This window comes from Phaseolus vulgaris, chromosome 1 (genome assembly GCF_000499845.2).
Source record: "Phaseolus vulgaris cultivar G19833 chromosome 1, P. vulgaris v2.0, whole genome shotgun sequence".
Taxonomy (NCBI): Eukaryota; Viridiplantae; Streptophyta; class Magnoliopsida; order Fabales; family Fabaceae; genus Phaseolus; species Phaseolus vulgaris.
Genome location: NC_023759.2, coordinates 10,715,338 through 10,727,430, shown reverse-complemented (window position 1 = coordinate 10,727,430; position 12,093 = coordinate 10,715,338).

The following is a 12,093-nucleotide window of genomic DNA, read 5'->3' as shown; positions in this document are numbered from 1 at the left end:
GATGTCCTTGTTTCGGCGATCTCTAATCACTTGGTCGCCTGGGTTCATATCTGGCGACTTCATCTTCAACTCGCCGGTATAGGTATGATGGAGATCAGAGCACGCCAACTTAATAACTGGCGACTACGCAAACCTCCCGACCTCCTTCCCTTCTGCCAACCAGGTGACCTATCCAACACGCCTATATCATAGCTCGACGCCACGTCATTACTCCCGACTACCAGGGCGGTACACAAGCCCCCCAGTCTTAAGCGAAGACCTGTCCAGCGAAAAGACTAAAGGAGTCACGTCACTACCGATCTACGTGGCGCTGGCGCAGAATTCCAAACGTTTGTACTTTCTGCTTTCCTGACGCTCCACTAAACACTCTTCCAATCACCCGACACGTGGCTTCATCAACGGTTACCTTTAATTGTCGTTTGCGCTTCCAAAACCCATTCGAAAAACCCTTAAACCCATTTCACTTCTACTGTTCCATCACCTCTTTGCTTTCTCAAACGCTTCAAGCTTCTTCTGCAAAAACCCACGACCCTCTTCAACCTTCTGGATTCTCAACTTCCTTCATCGTTCTTCCGATCATAAAAAGGTACTCCCTATACTTCTTCTGCTGAGTTTTCCTGCATTTTAACCGATTCGCATCATCCATTAACTGTCTGGTGCATACGCTGTGGGCTGTTTCTTCTGTTTCTCCCTTCTCGTAACTTAGGGCTTTGTCTCCATTACAACGAACCTTCGTTCGTTCGTTTCTTCATCCTTCTTTCACGATTGGGCCAGCCTCTGCGAACCCTGCTCACCTTTCCTTTTCCTTTGCAGTTTCCGCGATGGCTCGTACAAAGACCACCGCGAATCCTCCTCCCTCGTCACGTAACCCTCCGTCTCAAGCATATAACCCACCACGAGCACCTGGTGCTTCTTCTTCCCAGGCTGAGAGGCCTGCAACCTCTCGCCCTGACCTGGCTCAGGCTACTCCACCGGTCGCCGGAGGAGCCCCCATTCCTTCCCCAGACTTCAAAAAGCTATATCCATGGGCCACCCCGACTTTGCTGAAGGAAACTTCCTCAGTAAACTCTGCTGGAACAGTTCTTCGATTGAAGAAAGGGGACGAGCCCCACCTGTCGTTTCACAAGGAGCACGACGACAAGATGATGGTGCTACCTTGCCCCCCCGATGTGCCAGTTTGTGCAGACGACAAAGGGAATAACGGCGAGCTGTTTTGCTTCATATACACCACCCTATTCAAGAAGGTGAAACTTAGGTTTCCCTTCACTCGTTTCGAAAGGGAGCTACTCACCGAGCTTGACATCGCCGCCGCCCAGCTCCATCCCAACAGCTGGGCATTCGTGCGGGCGTTTCAAATCATGTGCGCACATCTGGGACTGCCAGCGTCAGTGGACGTTTTCCTCTTCCTGTTTGAAGCTAAGCATCCAGGAGATCGCCTCTGGGTGAGTCTGAACGGGATTGCTGGGAGGTCGATCTTCTCCATCTTCCAGCAATCCTACAAGGATTGGAAAGGCAAGTTTGTCCAAGTGCGCCCAAACGACAAGGACGCCTCGCTGCTCGAAGGCTTTCCCTTGTATTGGGTAAACAAGGGAAATAAAGAATCCAAGGGGAGCTTCAGGAGGCCAAGGAGCCCCGACAACATGGGAGCCTTGGACAAAGATCTGTGCCTTTTCTGGAAGAGCGTGGCAGACACCAACATCACTTTCCTCACCACTGCGCTCATCTCCTTCGAGTTCTTCGAAGATCAACTCGAGGCTCGCATAGGTTAGTGCTTCAATGTTTAAGTCTTTGCCCTATGCTATTCCTCTGTTAACTGCTGTTGGGCGTCTTGTCTGTTGTGCACAAGACTTTGGTTTTATTTTCTGCACCACTTATCTGCTTTTCTTGCATACTGACTTATGCGTTTATCTTTCTCTCTGAGCTGACCCATGTACCTTTGCATTATGCAGACCTCATGTTGGGCAAGGGAAAACTGGCTGAGTTGAGGGCGCTCGCCCGAGCCCATGGGTTGGCATCGGGTTCCTAGACCGTGCCAAACTCAGTGGTGGAGATCGCCGCCGCCCAGGGGAGATCGCCCCCCAAAGGCCCAGCTCCTTCCGAGGCCCAGCCCGCCCAACAACGCAAAAAACTCATCCTCAGGAAACCAAAGAGGAAAACCCCTCAAGTGGTTCATGAAGACGAAGAAGAAGACGATGAGGCGACTGAGGATGGCCTTATCACTAAGAGGAAGAGGGTGGCGCCTTCTTCACCACCTGCTCCACCTCCTCTTCCAACGTCAACACCACCTTCCACGCCGGCTCCACCTCCAACACTGCTTCCTCCCCCAGCTCCTACCTCGCCAGTCCAAGCGGTTCCCCTGGCAGCTGCGCTTCCTGTGGTTGAGGCTGCCAAGCCCAACTTTATGGAGAACCCCCCGAGCGCTTCCACGCCATACGTATCTGCTGGAGGGGGTCCTCCTTCAACTGCCTCGACTGCTGGAGCTGCACCAGGCGGGGATGAAGGCGCTCACAACTTGCCTATCATCATCACTGAATCCCCGCCGTCGCCACCACGCCAAAAAGCTCCCATTCAACAACCAACTCAAGAAGGTGGTGGCGAGAACCAACAACAAGCTCCTCTGGTGCCCCCACGAGCAGACCTCTCCCTTGAGGTAAAAAAGGTGTGGGAACCCTTCTCAGCGAAACTCAAGATGATGGCGGAGGACTTCCCCTCCATCATATCCAAAGCTGTGGAGAGTTCCAGCAAGAAGCTCCAGGATGACATCTCCGTGCTCCAAGAGGAGAATCGCCTAGATTCGGGTGGCACGCAAGGAGGCCACCGATCTACGCCATAAGGTGCAGCTCTTAGCTCAAGAGAAGATCGAGCTGGAGAGCAAGCTGGTCCCTTATCGCGTCAAAGTGGCTGACCTGGAGGCGTCGATCAAAGCATATGCCACCAAGGTAAAAACCCTCGAGAAGAGGTCAGCCGATCGGGAGGTCTTCTTGGGGAAAGTCGAAAAGGAGAGAGACGACACCTGGCCAAACTCGCTGAGGCCAAAGAAGAAAATGGGAAGATCACCACACAGCTGGCCCAGGCACAGGCGGAATCCAAGAAGGTTACTGAAGACCTTCTTCAAGCTCGGGAAACAATTGAAGAACTCAAGAAACAAGCTGAAGAGCTGAAGCAGCAGAACGAGGGGCTCAAGAAGCAGATTGAAGAACTTGAGTTGAGCTCCACCCAGATTCTCGCTGCTGGATTCGACGCCGCCTTGGAATAATTCGCCTGCCTGTACCCTGACTTGGATCTCTCCATGGTGTCGCTGAACAACGAGGTGGTGGACGGGAAGATTGTTCCTTCTGAAGACTAGCCGCTCGCTGCTTCCCTTCACCACTTATTCATCTGTCTCTCTCTTACCCAATTTACTTGTAATAAATTTTTCCCTTTTCTGCTCATGTATCTTGAACTGATCGTACTTTATTATAAAGTCTTCTTCTTACAACTTCTTTGTCTGCCTTATCTCTCCTCGTACAATTCACTTCAACGAAATTAACTTAGTAACTCCGCGAGCGCGATTGTATACTTAACTGCTTCGAACCACCGAATTTCGAACAAAAACATTCTAACAACTTGTAACCTCAAGGTAATGAACCTTAGCGTGAAATCGCTCTTCAAATAACGAACCTCAACCCAACTAATGGCTTAAGACACAACTCATCTGATCTGCCTTATCAAAACGGGCCTTGGCTTTCTCGCCATTGCTTGAATTTCTCCTGGTCGCCAAAGACTCTTGGCGATACCAGCTTCCTCTTGCCTTCACAACTAGGCCATTGTTCCTTTATCTGGGGGTAGAAGCGCCTTTCGGATCCTTCTCTACCTCCCTGAGCTTCAGAACAAAAGACCGGATGGCTAGGCGTTCTCTTTGAACCTACCTTAGCCACCCTCCAAACTTCTTCCACCCTTCACACCATACCTGAACTCGTTCGAGACGAGAAGGATTTTACCTTGCCTGAACTCGCTCATCGGCGAGAAGGTCTTTAACTCGCCTGAACTCGCTCGTCGGTGAGAAGGTCTTTAACTCGCCTGAACTCGCTCATCGGCGAGAAGGTCTTTATCTCGTGCCTGGACTCGCTCATCGGCGAGAAGGTCTTTATCTCGTGCCTCCACATTGCCCCAGGGGTTACATCTTCTCTCCCCCAGAAACACTGAGGACTTTTTGCTGGTGCCTCTACATTGCCCAGAGGCTACATCTCCTCTCCTCCGGAAGCACTGAGGACATTTTACTGGTGCCTCTACATTGCCCCAGAGGCTACATCTCCTCTCTTCCGGAAGCACTGAGGACTTTTTACTGGTGCCTCTACGTTGCCCCAGGGGCTCCATCTTCTCTCCCCCAGAAACACTGAGGACTTTTCATTCTAACTCGCCTGCACTCGCTCGACGGCGAGGAGGTCTTTATCTCTTTCTCGCCTCAGGACGCGCGAGGGCGTTGAGGTCTTTTAACTGGTGCCTCCGATCGCCTAAAAACGATGAGGACTTGAAACTTTAACTGATGCCGCCAGTCGCCGAAAGACGATGGGGACTTAGAAACCTTTTAGAAAGCATGCAACATAACTTCAACTTGCCTTAAATCACATATAAGTGACAAGGTCTTTCTTCAAAACTTTCAGAAAACAACACGCATGCAATCTAAAACACTTTAAACTTTGAAAATTCTTCTTTATTGGGTGGCCTCATTAAAAACCCTCCTTAGGGAAAAAAGAGTGCCCCCTCCAAACTGTTTTAACCGAAACATTGTAAAGCTTTTCGTGTTTGTCTTTACTTACAAAGTTCTTAACTGTAATATAACTTGAGGTGCGTGGCGTTCCAAGTGCGAGGAATCGCCCCTCCTTCCAAAGTTTCTAAGCGGTAGGCGCCGTTCCCGAGCGCCTCGGTTATTCTGAACGGCCCCGTCCACTTAGGCGACAGCTTATTCTCCATCTCGTATTGGTGAGCCTTCCTCATCACCAGGTCGCCTTCTCTGAACTGTCTTGGCATCACCTTCGAGTTATATCTTCGTTCAATCCTTGTTTTCACCGCCTCAGCTTTTAATCTTGCCTCCTCCCTGACCTCATCCAGTAAGTCCAGATTCAACCTTCTTTCCTCATTCGAGTCTTCCTCCACGAAGTTCTGGAATCTCGGCGAGCTCTCCTGGATCTCCACTGGAATCATTGCGTCGCATCCATAGACCAGGCTGAACGGGGTCTCATGGGTTCCTGACTGCTCGGTGGTGTGGTACGCCCAAACTATACGGGGTACCTCCTCAGCCCAACTTCCTTTGGCTTTCTCTAGCCTTCTCTTCAACCCTCTCAGCAGCACCCGATTAGCTGACTCTACTTGGCCATTCGTCTGAGGGTGCTCGACGGATGCAAATACTTGTTGAATTCCCACCCCTTCACACAGCTTCTTCAACAGGTGACTTGCAAACTGAGTCCCATTGTCCGACACCAGGCGCTTGGGCACACCAAACCGGCACACAATGTTCTTCCACACGAAACCCTCGATCTTGTGTGCGGTGATCTGGGCCACTGGTTCTGCTTCGATCCATTTGGTGAAATATTCAATCACCACCACCAAGTACTTCATCTGCCTGATCGCCAGCGGGAACTGTCCCAGGATGTCGATTCCCCATGTATGAAACGGCCAAGGGCTGTAAATCGACTTCAACTCCTCGGGAGGTGCCTTGTGCCAATCGGCGTGCTGCTGGCATCGCTTGCAGCACTGCGCATACCTCTTGCAATCTTCTCTCATTGTTGGCCAGTAGTAACCTGCACGGAGAGTCCTTCGGCCAGAGCTCGACCCCCGACGTGGCTTCCGCATATCCCTTCATGGAGCTCTGCCATAATTCTTGCACATTTCTCGCCGTGCACACATTCCAGGAGTGGCTGAGTGAACCCAAACCTATACAGCTCGCCATCAATCATTGTGAACTTGCTAGAATTCTTCTTTATCCTCCTAGCCTCCGTCGGATCCAGCGGGAGAAGGCCATCCGCCAGGCATCGCTTGTACTGCGTTACCCAGGTGTCTGGCTCAAGCGTAGCGCAAACCTGCGTCACGTTCACCTTCTCTCCCCAACATGCCCTTATTCTCGGCGATCTCAAGGTTTCTTGAGTCAAAGACCTGTGACTCCTTGTCGCTTTTTCCGTCGACTTGCTTATCTGAAGAACCAGGTGATCTGCCACAAATGCTCTTGGCGTCTTCAGAGTTTCTTGAATCACCGTACTCTGCCAACCCCCCTTGCCTGAACTGGCGAGCTTAGCTAGCAAGTCAGCTCGGGCATTCTGCTCTCTGGGCACATGCACCACTTCAAAGGAGACAAAGGAACTCTTCAATTCCTGTACATACTCCAGGTAAGCCGCCATTTGTGGATCTTTAGCCTGGAACTCGCCTGTTACTTGTCCCGTGACTAACAGCGAGTCACTCTTAGCCATCAGCACCCTGGCTCCCATCTCCTTAGCCAGCAAGATACCGGCGATCAGCGCCTCATATTCTGCTTGATTGTTGCTGGCTTTGAAGGCAAACCTCAAAGATTGCTCGATCAGCACGCCGTTGGGTCCCTCCAAGATGACCCCAGCACCGCTACCCTGCTGGTTCGACGATCCGTCCACTGAGAGCACCCAACGAAAGTCATTCCCCTCAACTCGTGTTGCCTCAGACGAGAGCTCGACCACGAAGTCTGCGAAGATCTGCCCCTTGATCGGACCTCAGGGCTCATACTTAATATCAAACTCCGACAGCTCCACTGCCCACTTGACCATCCTCCCAGCAACGTCAGGCTTCTTCAAAACCTTCTGGATGGGCAGGTCGGTCATTACCAGTATCGTGAAGCTATGGAAATAGTGGCGTAACCTCCTTGCCGGAAAGACTACTGCCAGTGCAGCCTTCTCCAGGGCCTGATACCTCGTTTCGGGGCCCTGCAGCACCTTACTAACAAAATAAATAGGCTTTTGAGCCTGATCTTGGTCCTGGGCGAGCACCGCACTCACCGCCCTCTCGGTCACAGCAAAATACAACCTGAGAGGGGTTCCCACCAGCGGTTTGCACAAAACCGGCGGGCTCGCCAGGTACTCCTTAAGCTTAACGAAGGCCTCTTCGCACTCCTTCGTCCAGGTAAACTTGTTGTTCCGCCTCAAGCACTGAAAATACGGATGACCCTTCTCTCCGCTAGCTGACACGAAACGAGACAGGGCGGCCATCCGACCTGTAAGCTGCTGCACTTCCTTCACGGTAGCCGGGCTCCTCATCACTAAGATGGCGGCACACTTATCAGGGTTGGCTTCTATTCCTCTTTCAGTTAAGAGGAAACCCAAGAACTTCCCAGCCTCCACGCCAAAGATGCACTTCTCGGGATTCAGCTTCAACCTAAACTTGGCGATCGTAGTGAACAACTCCTCCAAGTCCGCAACGTGCTTGCTTTTCTCCGGCGAGGTCATGACCATGTCATCCACGTACGCTTGCACATTCCTTCCCAGCATTGGTGCAAGTACTCGATCCATCAACCTCTGGTACGTGGCCCCCGCGTTCTTCAGCCCAAAAGGCATCACCTTGTAGCAATAGCACGATCTCTCGGTCATGAAGGCAGTCTTCTCTTCATCCATGGGATGCATCTTGATCTGGTTATACCCCGAGAAGGCGTCCAGGAAACTCAGCAACTTACACCCTGCAACACTGTCCACCAGGGCGTCTATGCTTGGCAAAGGATATGAATCCTTTGGGCAAGCCTTGTTCAAATCGGTGAAGTCGACGCACATGCGCCACTTCCCATTGCTCTTCTTCACCAGCACGACATTGGCCAGCCACTCAGGGTATTGCACCTCCCTGATATGGCCTGCAGCGAGGAGTTTCTGGGATTCGTCTCTAATCACCTGCCTCCTCTCCTCGTTGAACTTCCTTCTCCTCTGGCGTACCGGTCTGACTGACTGTCCATCGCCAAATGATGGCACAAGAAGTCGGGATCGATCCCGGGCATGTCCGAAGCGGACCATGCAAACGCATCCAGATGCCGCTCTATCACCTTGGCGATCTGGTTCTGGAGCTCAACTTCCAGGGATCTTCCCAGCTTGAAGATCTTTCCCCCGATCTCCCTTTCGAGCCACTGCTCGACAGGTTTTGGTCTGGTTTCTCTGGCGATCACCGCCCTGGCCATTCCCAGCTCCCTCGCTTCCTCAGGGCGATTCCTCGCCTCCTCTTCCTCTAGACCGGCGTTCCCCTCCCCCAGCTCAGCATCTACCATCACCACGTCGCCTCCAGCGGTCTCCTCCATCACCGTCGTCCTGGGCTTCACACCGGGTGGCGGGGTGGTTGTCACGCAACTCACAGACCTCTTGTTTTTCAGGCTATTCTCATAGCACTTCTTTGCTTCTTTCTGGTCAAATTTGATGGTGATCACCACCCCCTCCATAGATGGCAGCTTCACCTTCATGTGCCGGGTCGACGGTATAGCGCCTATTCTATTGAGCGTGGGTCTTCCCAGCAGAATGTTGTATGCTGAGGGAGCATTTACGACAAGGTACTTGATTTTCTCTGTTCTCGAACCCGCCTCATCTATAAACGTAGTCTTCAACTCAATGTACCCCCTGACCTCCACCTGGTTGCCAGCGAAACCATACAAACAACCTCCATAGGGCCTCAGCTGGTCAAGGGGTAGCTCCAACTGCGTGAAAGTCGGCCAGAACATCACGTCTGCCGAGCTTCCTTGGTCCACCAGAACCCTGTGGACCTTCCTTCCTACTGTGATCAACGAGATGACTATGGGGTCGTTGTCATGAGGCACAACGTCCCGAAGATCTTGCTTTGTGAACGTAATGTCCACATCCGGCGAGTGGTTCTCAAACATATCCACCGTCATCACAGACCTCGCATACCTCTTCCTCTGTGATGCGGTGCATCCACCACCCGAGAAACCTCATGCAATGGTGTGGATTTCTCCGTGGGTAGGCATCTCGTGCTGCTGAGCCTCACCACCTGCTGGTTGGGAGCTCGACGCGCCCCCCGTCCTTCTATCCAGCAGATAATCATTCAGGAACCCGCTCTTGACCAGGTCGTCGAGCTGGTATCCCAAAGCTAAACATGAGTCCACGGTGTGGCCAAAGCCCTGGTGGAATTCGCACCAGGCGTCCGGCTTTGGTCCCAACACCTTATCGCCCACCTTCTTGGGCGCCTTCAACCTAGCTGATATATTGGGAATGGCGATCAGGTCCGCCAGCCCCATGACAAACTTGTGTTTTAGCGGGCGATTGTACTCCCGGCGTGCTGGTTTAGGGCGCCCTTGGCCCCTGCCCTTGTTCTTCCTTGGATCATAAGGATGGCGAGTCCTCTGATCCCTCCTGGCCGCTGCCGTCTCCAGCACCCTCTGTGGCTGGATCCTGGTCTGGGCACGTGGCCTAGCGGGAGCCACGCTTCCCCTCTTCTCGACGACCTCACTTTCATCGGCGATGTGGGCCACCGCAAGTCGCCTGACCTCAGCAAATGTGGCGGGGTGAGCCCTGATCAATGCCTCGCAGAATGGTCCCGACAGCACGCCCTTTTTGAATGCGTAGACCAGCATCTCTTCGTCTTTGGCTGGCGAGCGGACCATCTGCGCCCCAAAACGATTCAGGTAGTCCCTAAGGGACTTTCCCTGATACTGCCTTATGTCGAACAGATCGTAAGACACCCTGGGCGGTGCTTTGTTCACTATGTACTGCTCGACGAAGATCTTTGAAAACTGTTGGAAGTTGGTAATGTGACCCGTAGGCAGGCTCACAAACCATTCCAGCGCCGTTCCCTGGAGTGTGCTCACAAACATCTTGCAGTACACGGCGTCTGATCCTCCTGACAGCATCATCTGCGTATGGAACGTGGTGAGATGTGCCTCAGGATCCTCCACGCCGGTAGAAACAGCCTTCACAGGTACCACACTCGCGGGGATAGGCGTGTCGGTAATCGCCTGAGTGAAAGGCATAGGGAAAACGCGAGGCGGCGTTGACGGCGCGACCTCTTCAGCGACTGGGCGCCCTCGCTGCTCTTGAAGAGCTTGACGCAGTTCTTCAGTCACTCTGCTAAGCTCATCATTCCTGGCCCGAGAGGCGACCAGGTCCTCGTGCATTCTTGCCTGCTCTATACGCGAGGCTTCCACATTCGCCTGCAGCGAGCGCATGATTTCCACCATCTGCGCCATAGTCATGGCTCCTTCAGCAGCAACGGCCACAACTGGACTTGAACGGTTGCTTCTTATTTTTCTCATGAAAACCTGACAAATCACAGAGAGCGATGAACAACAACTTCTTCAGCGACGATCGATTCAGCGATCAATCGGTCAGAACTTCGCGGAAACTTCGAAGAACCTCAAGAACACAGCAAACCTTCAAAGAAACTCGCAACTCCACCAAAAAACCAACGCTTCTTCCACGAGAATCCAAACGAGCAGCAGAACTCAGATCTCACCGATTAAAACTCGCGCAAGCAGCGAAAAACCTCACCTCACCGAACAAAAACACAAACAAACGGTGGAAAATGCGAAATCACCGATCAAAACCTAGATGAACAGCGGACAATGGTTGCACCAGCACACAACCACGCAGAAACTGCCGAAACCTCCAAGAACTCACACTGTGGATGGGAACAGGTTTTACACGGCCCCACGGTGGGCGCCTGATGATCCTGCCTGTTGACCAAAACGCTGGAGCTTTGCCTCGTCAAACTTGGATTGACGTATGCGCCGTGTTTGCCTCCGTCCTTCACCGCGATCCACCTCAAGAACCTGCAAAAGACGAAACGGCGCCACTGCGACCGATCGCGCTCTGACGCCCAAGTCAGCGACTGAACCACCAATTACTTAAGAGTAAAACTCAAGAACTCTAAGGAACCGTGACCAGTTCTCTCTTAGTGTACTCAAGACTCGCAAGCGTAAAGAGATAATCTGAACGTGCGTACCTCAGAAGTTCGTTGGAGACTCTTATATACCTGGGCACTTTCTCTCTCCTGGCAGTTACACATCTGGACACGTGGCTCGCATCCAGCTGTACACGTGCCATCATCTAGAGTATCCTTGACTTGGGCGCTACTTCTGACTCTTCTTTGGCTAAGTAACTTATGCATGATACTACTCAGTGAATAGTTGCCTCGGAGCGCGATCTCTTCTGGATGGCGAGTTCGGGTGCCTTCGTACACACCTTCCCTGTGGTCTCGCCGGCCGCCTTCATGATCGGTGCTACCTGTTTCACTGTATACGTTCAAGTAAACTGTCCCCCGACCTCATCCTCTGGCCAGCTAGGAAGCGTCCATCTGCCTTCATCTTCGGCGATGTCCTTGTTTCGGCGATCTCTAATCACTTGGTCGCCTAGGTTCATATCTGGGGACTTCATCTTCAACTCGCCGGTATAGGTATGATGGAGATCAGAGCACGCCAACTTAATAACTGGCGACTACGCAAACCTCCCGACCTCCTTCCCTTCTGCCAACCAGGTGACCTATCCAACACGCCTATATCATAGCTCGACGCCACGTCATTACTCCCGACTTCCAGGGCGGTACACTTATGATGAAGATCAAGATGAAGATTGATGGCATTTTCATGAAGTTCTTCTTGAATCAATGTAGAGTATGGGGCGGAAGCAATGAATGAGAGTGAGCAAGATCCTCCTAAGAGTGGTGTTGATCTTGTAGGTGCATGATAGGTATGGGTATTGAGTGGTTCGGCCAGCTCAAGGGAAAAGATGAAGGAATTGAAGTTTAGAGCCTAGGATTCTAGGGAGAAGCAAAGTTGAGCACAATTTGGCAGCATAACTTTACTCACAATAAACTTAGCCAAATGAAATGTAAATGTGAAGCACATGGGTGCACATGGCACATGGGTGCACAAATGAGCACATGGAAAGCTTCTAGAAAGTTTCACTCAAATATGCTTTCTACACTACTCTATTTACTAAGTACCCCTAATGGGCCTTTATGCAACAAAGCCTTCTCTTCACAAAACCGTAGCTTGGCCCATGTATATGTGAAGTTAGACGGTCTAGAACTCTTCATAGATGCTCCTTATGTAGCCGCTCCACTTCATGGCCTAGACGCTCCTCATCATGGCTAGACGCTCCTTTTTTAGGC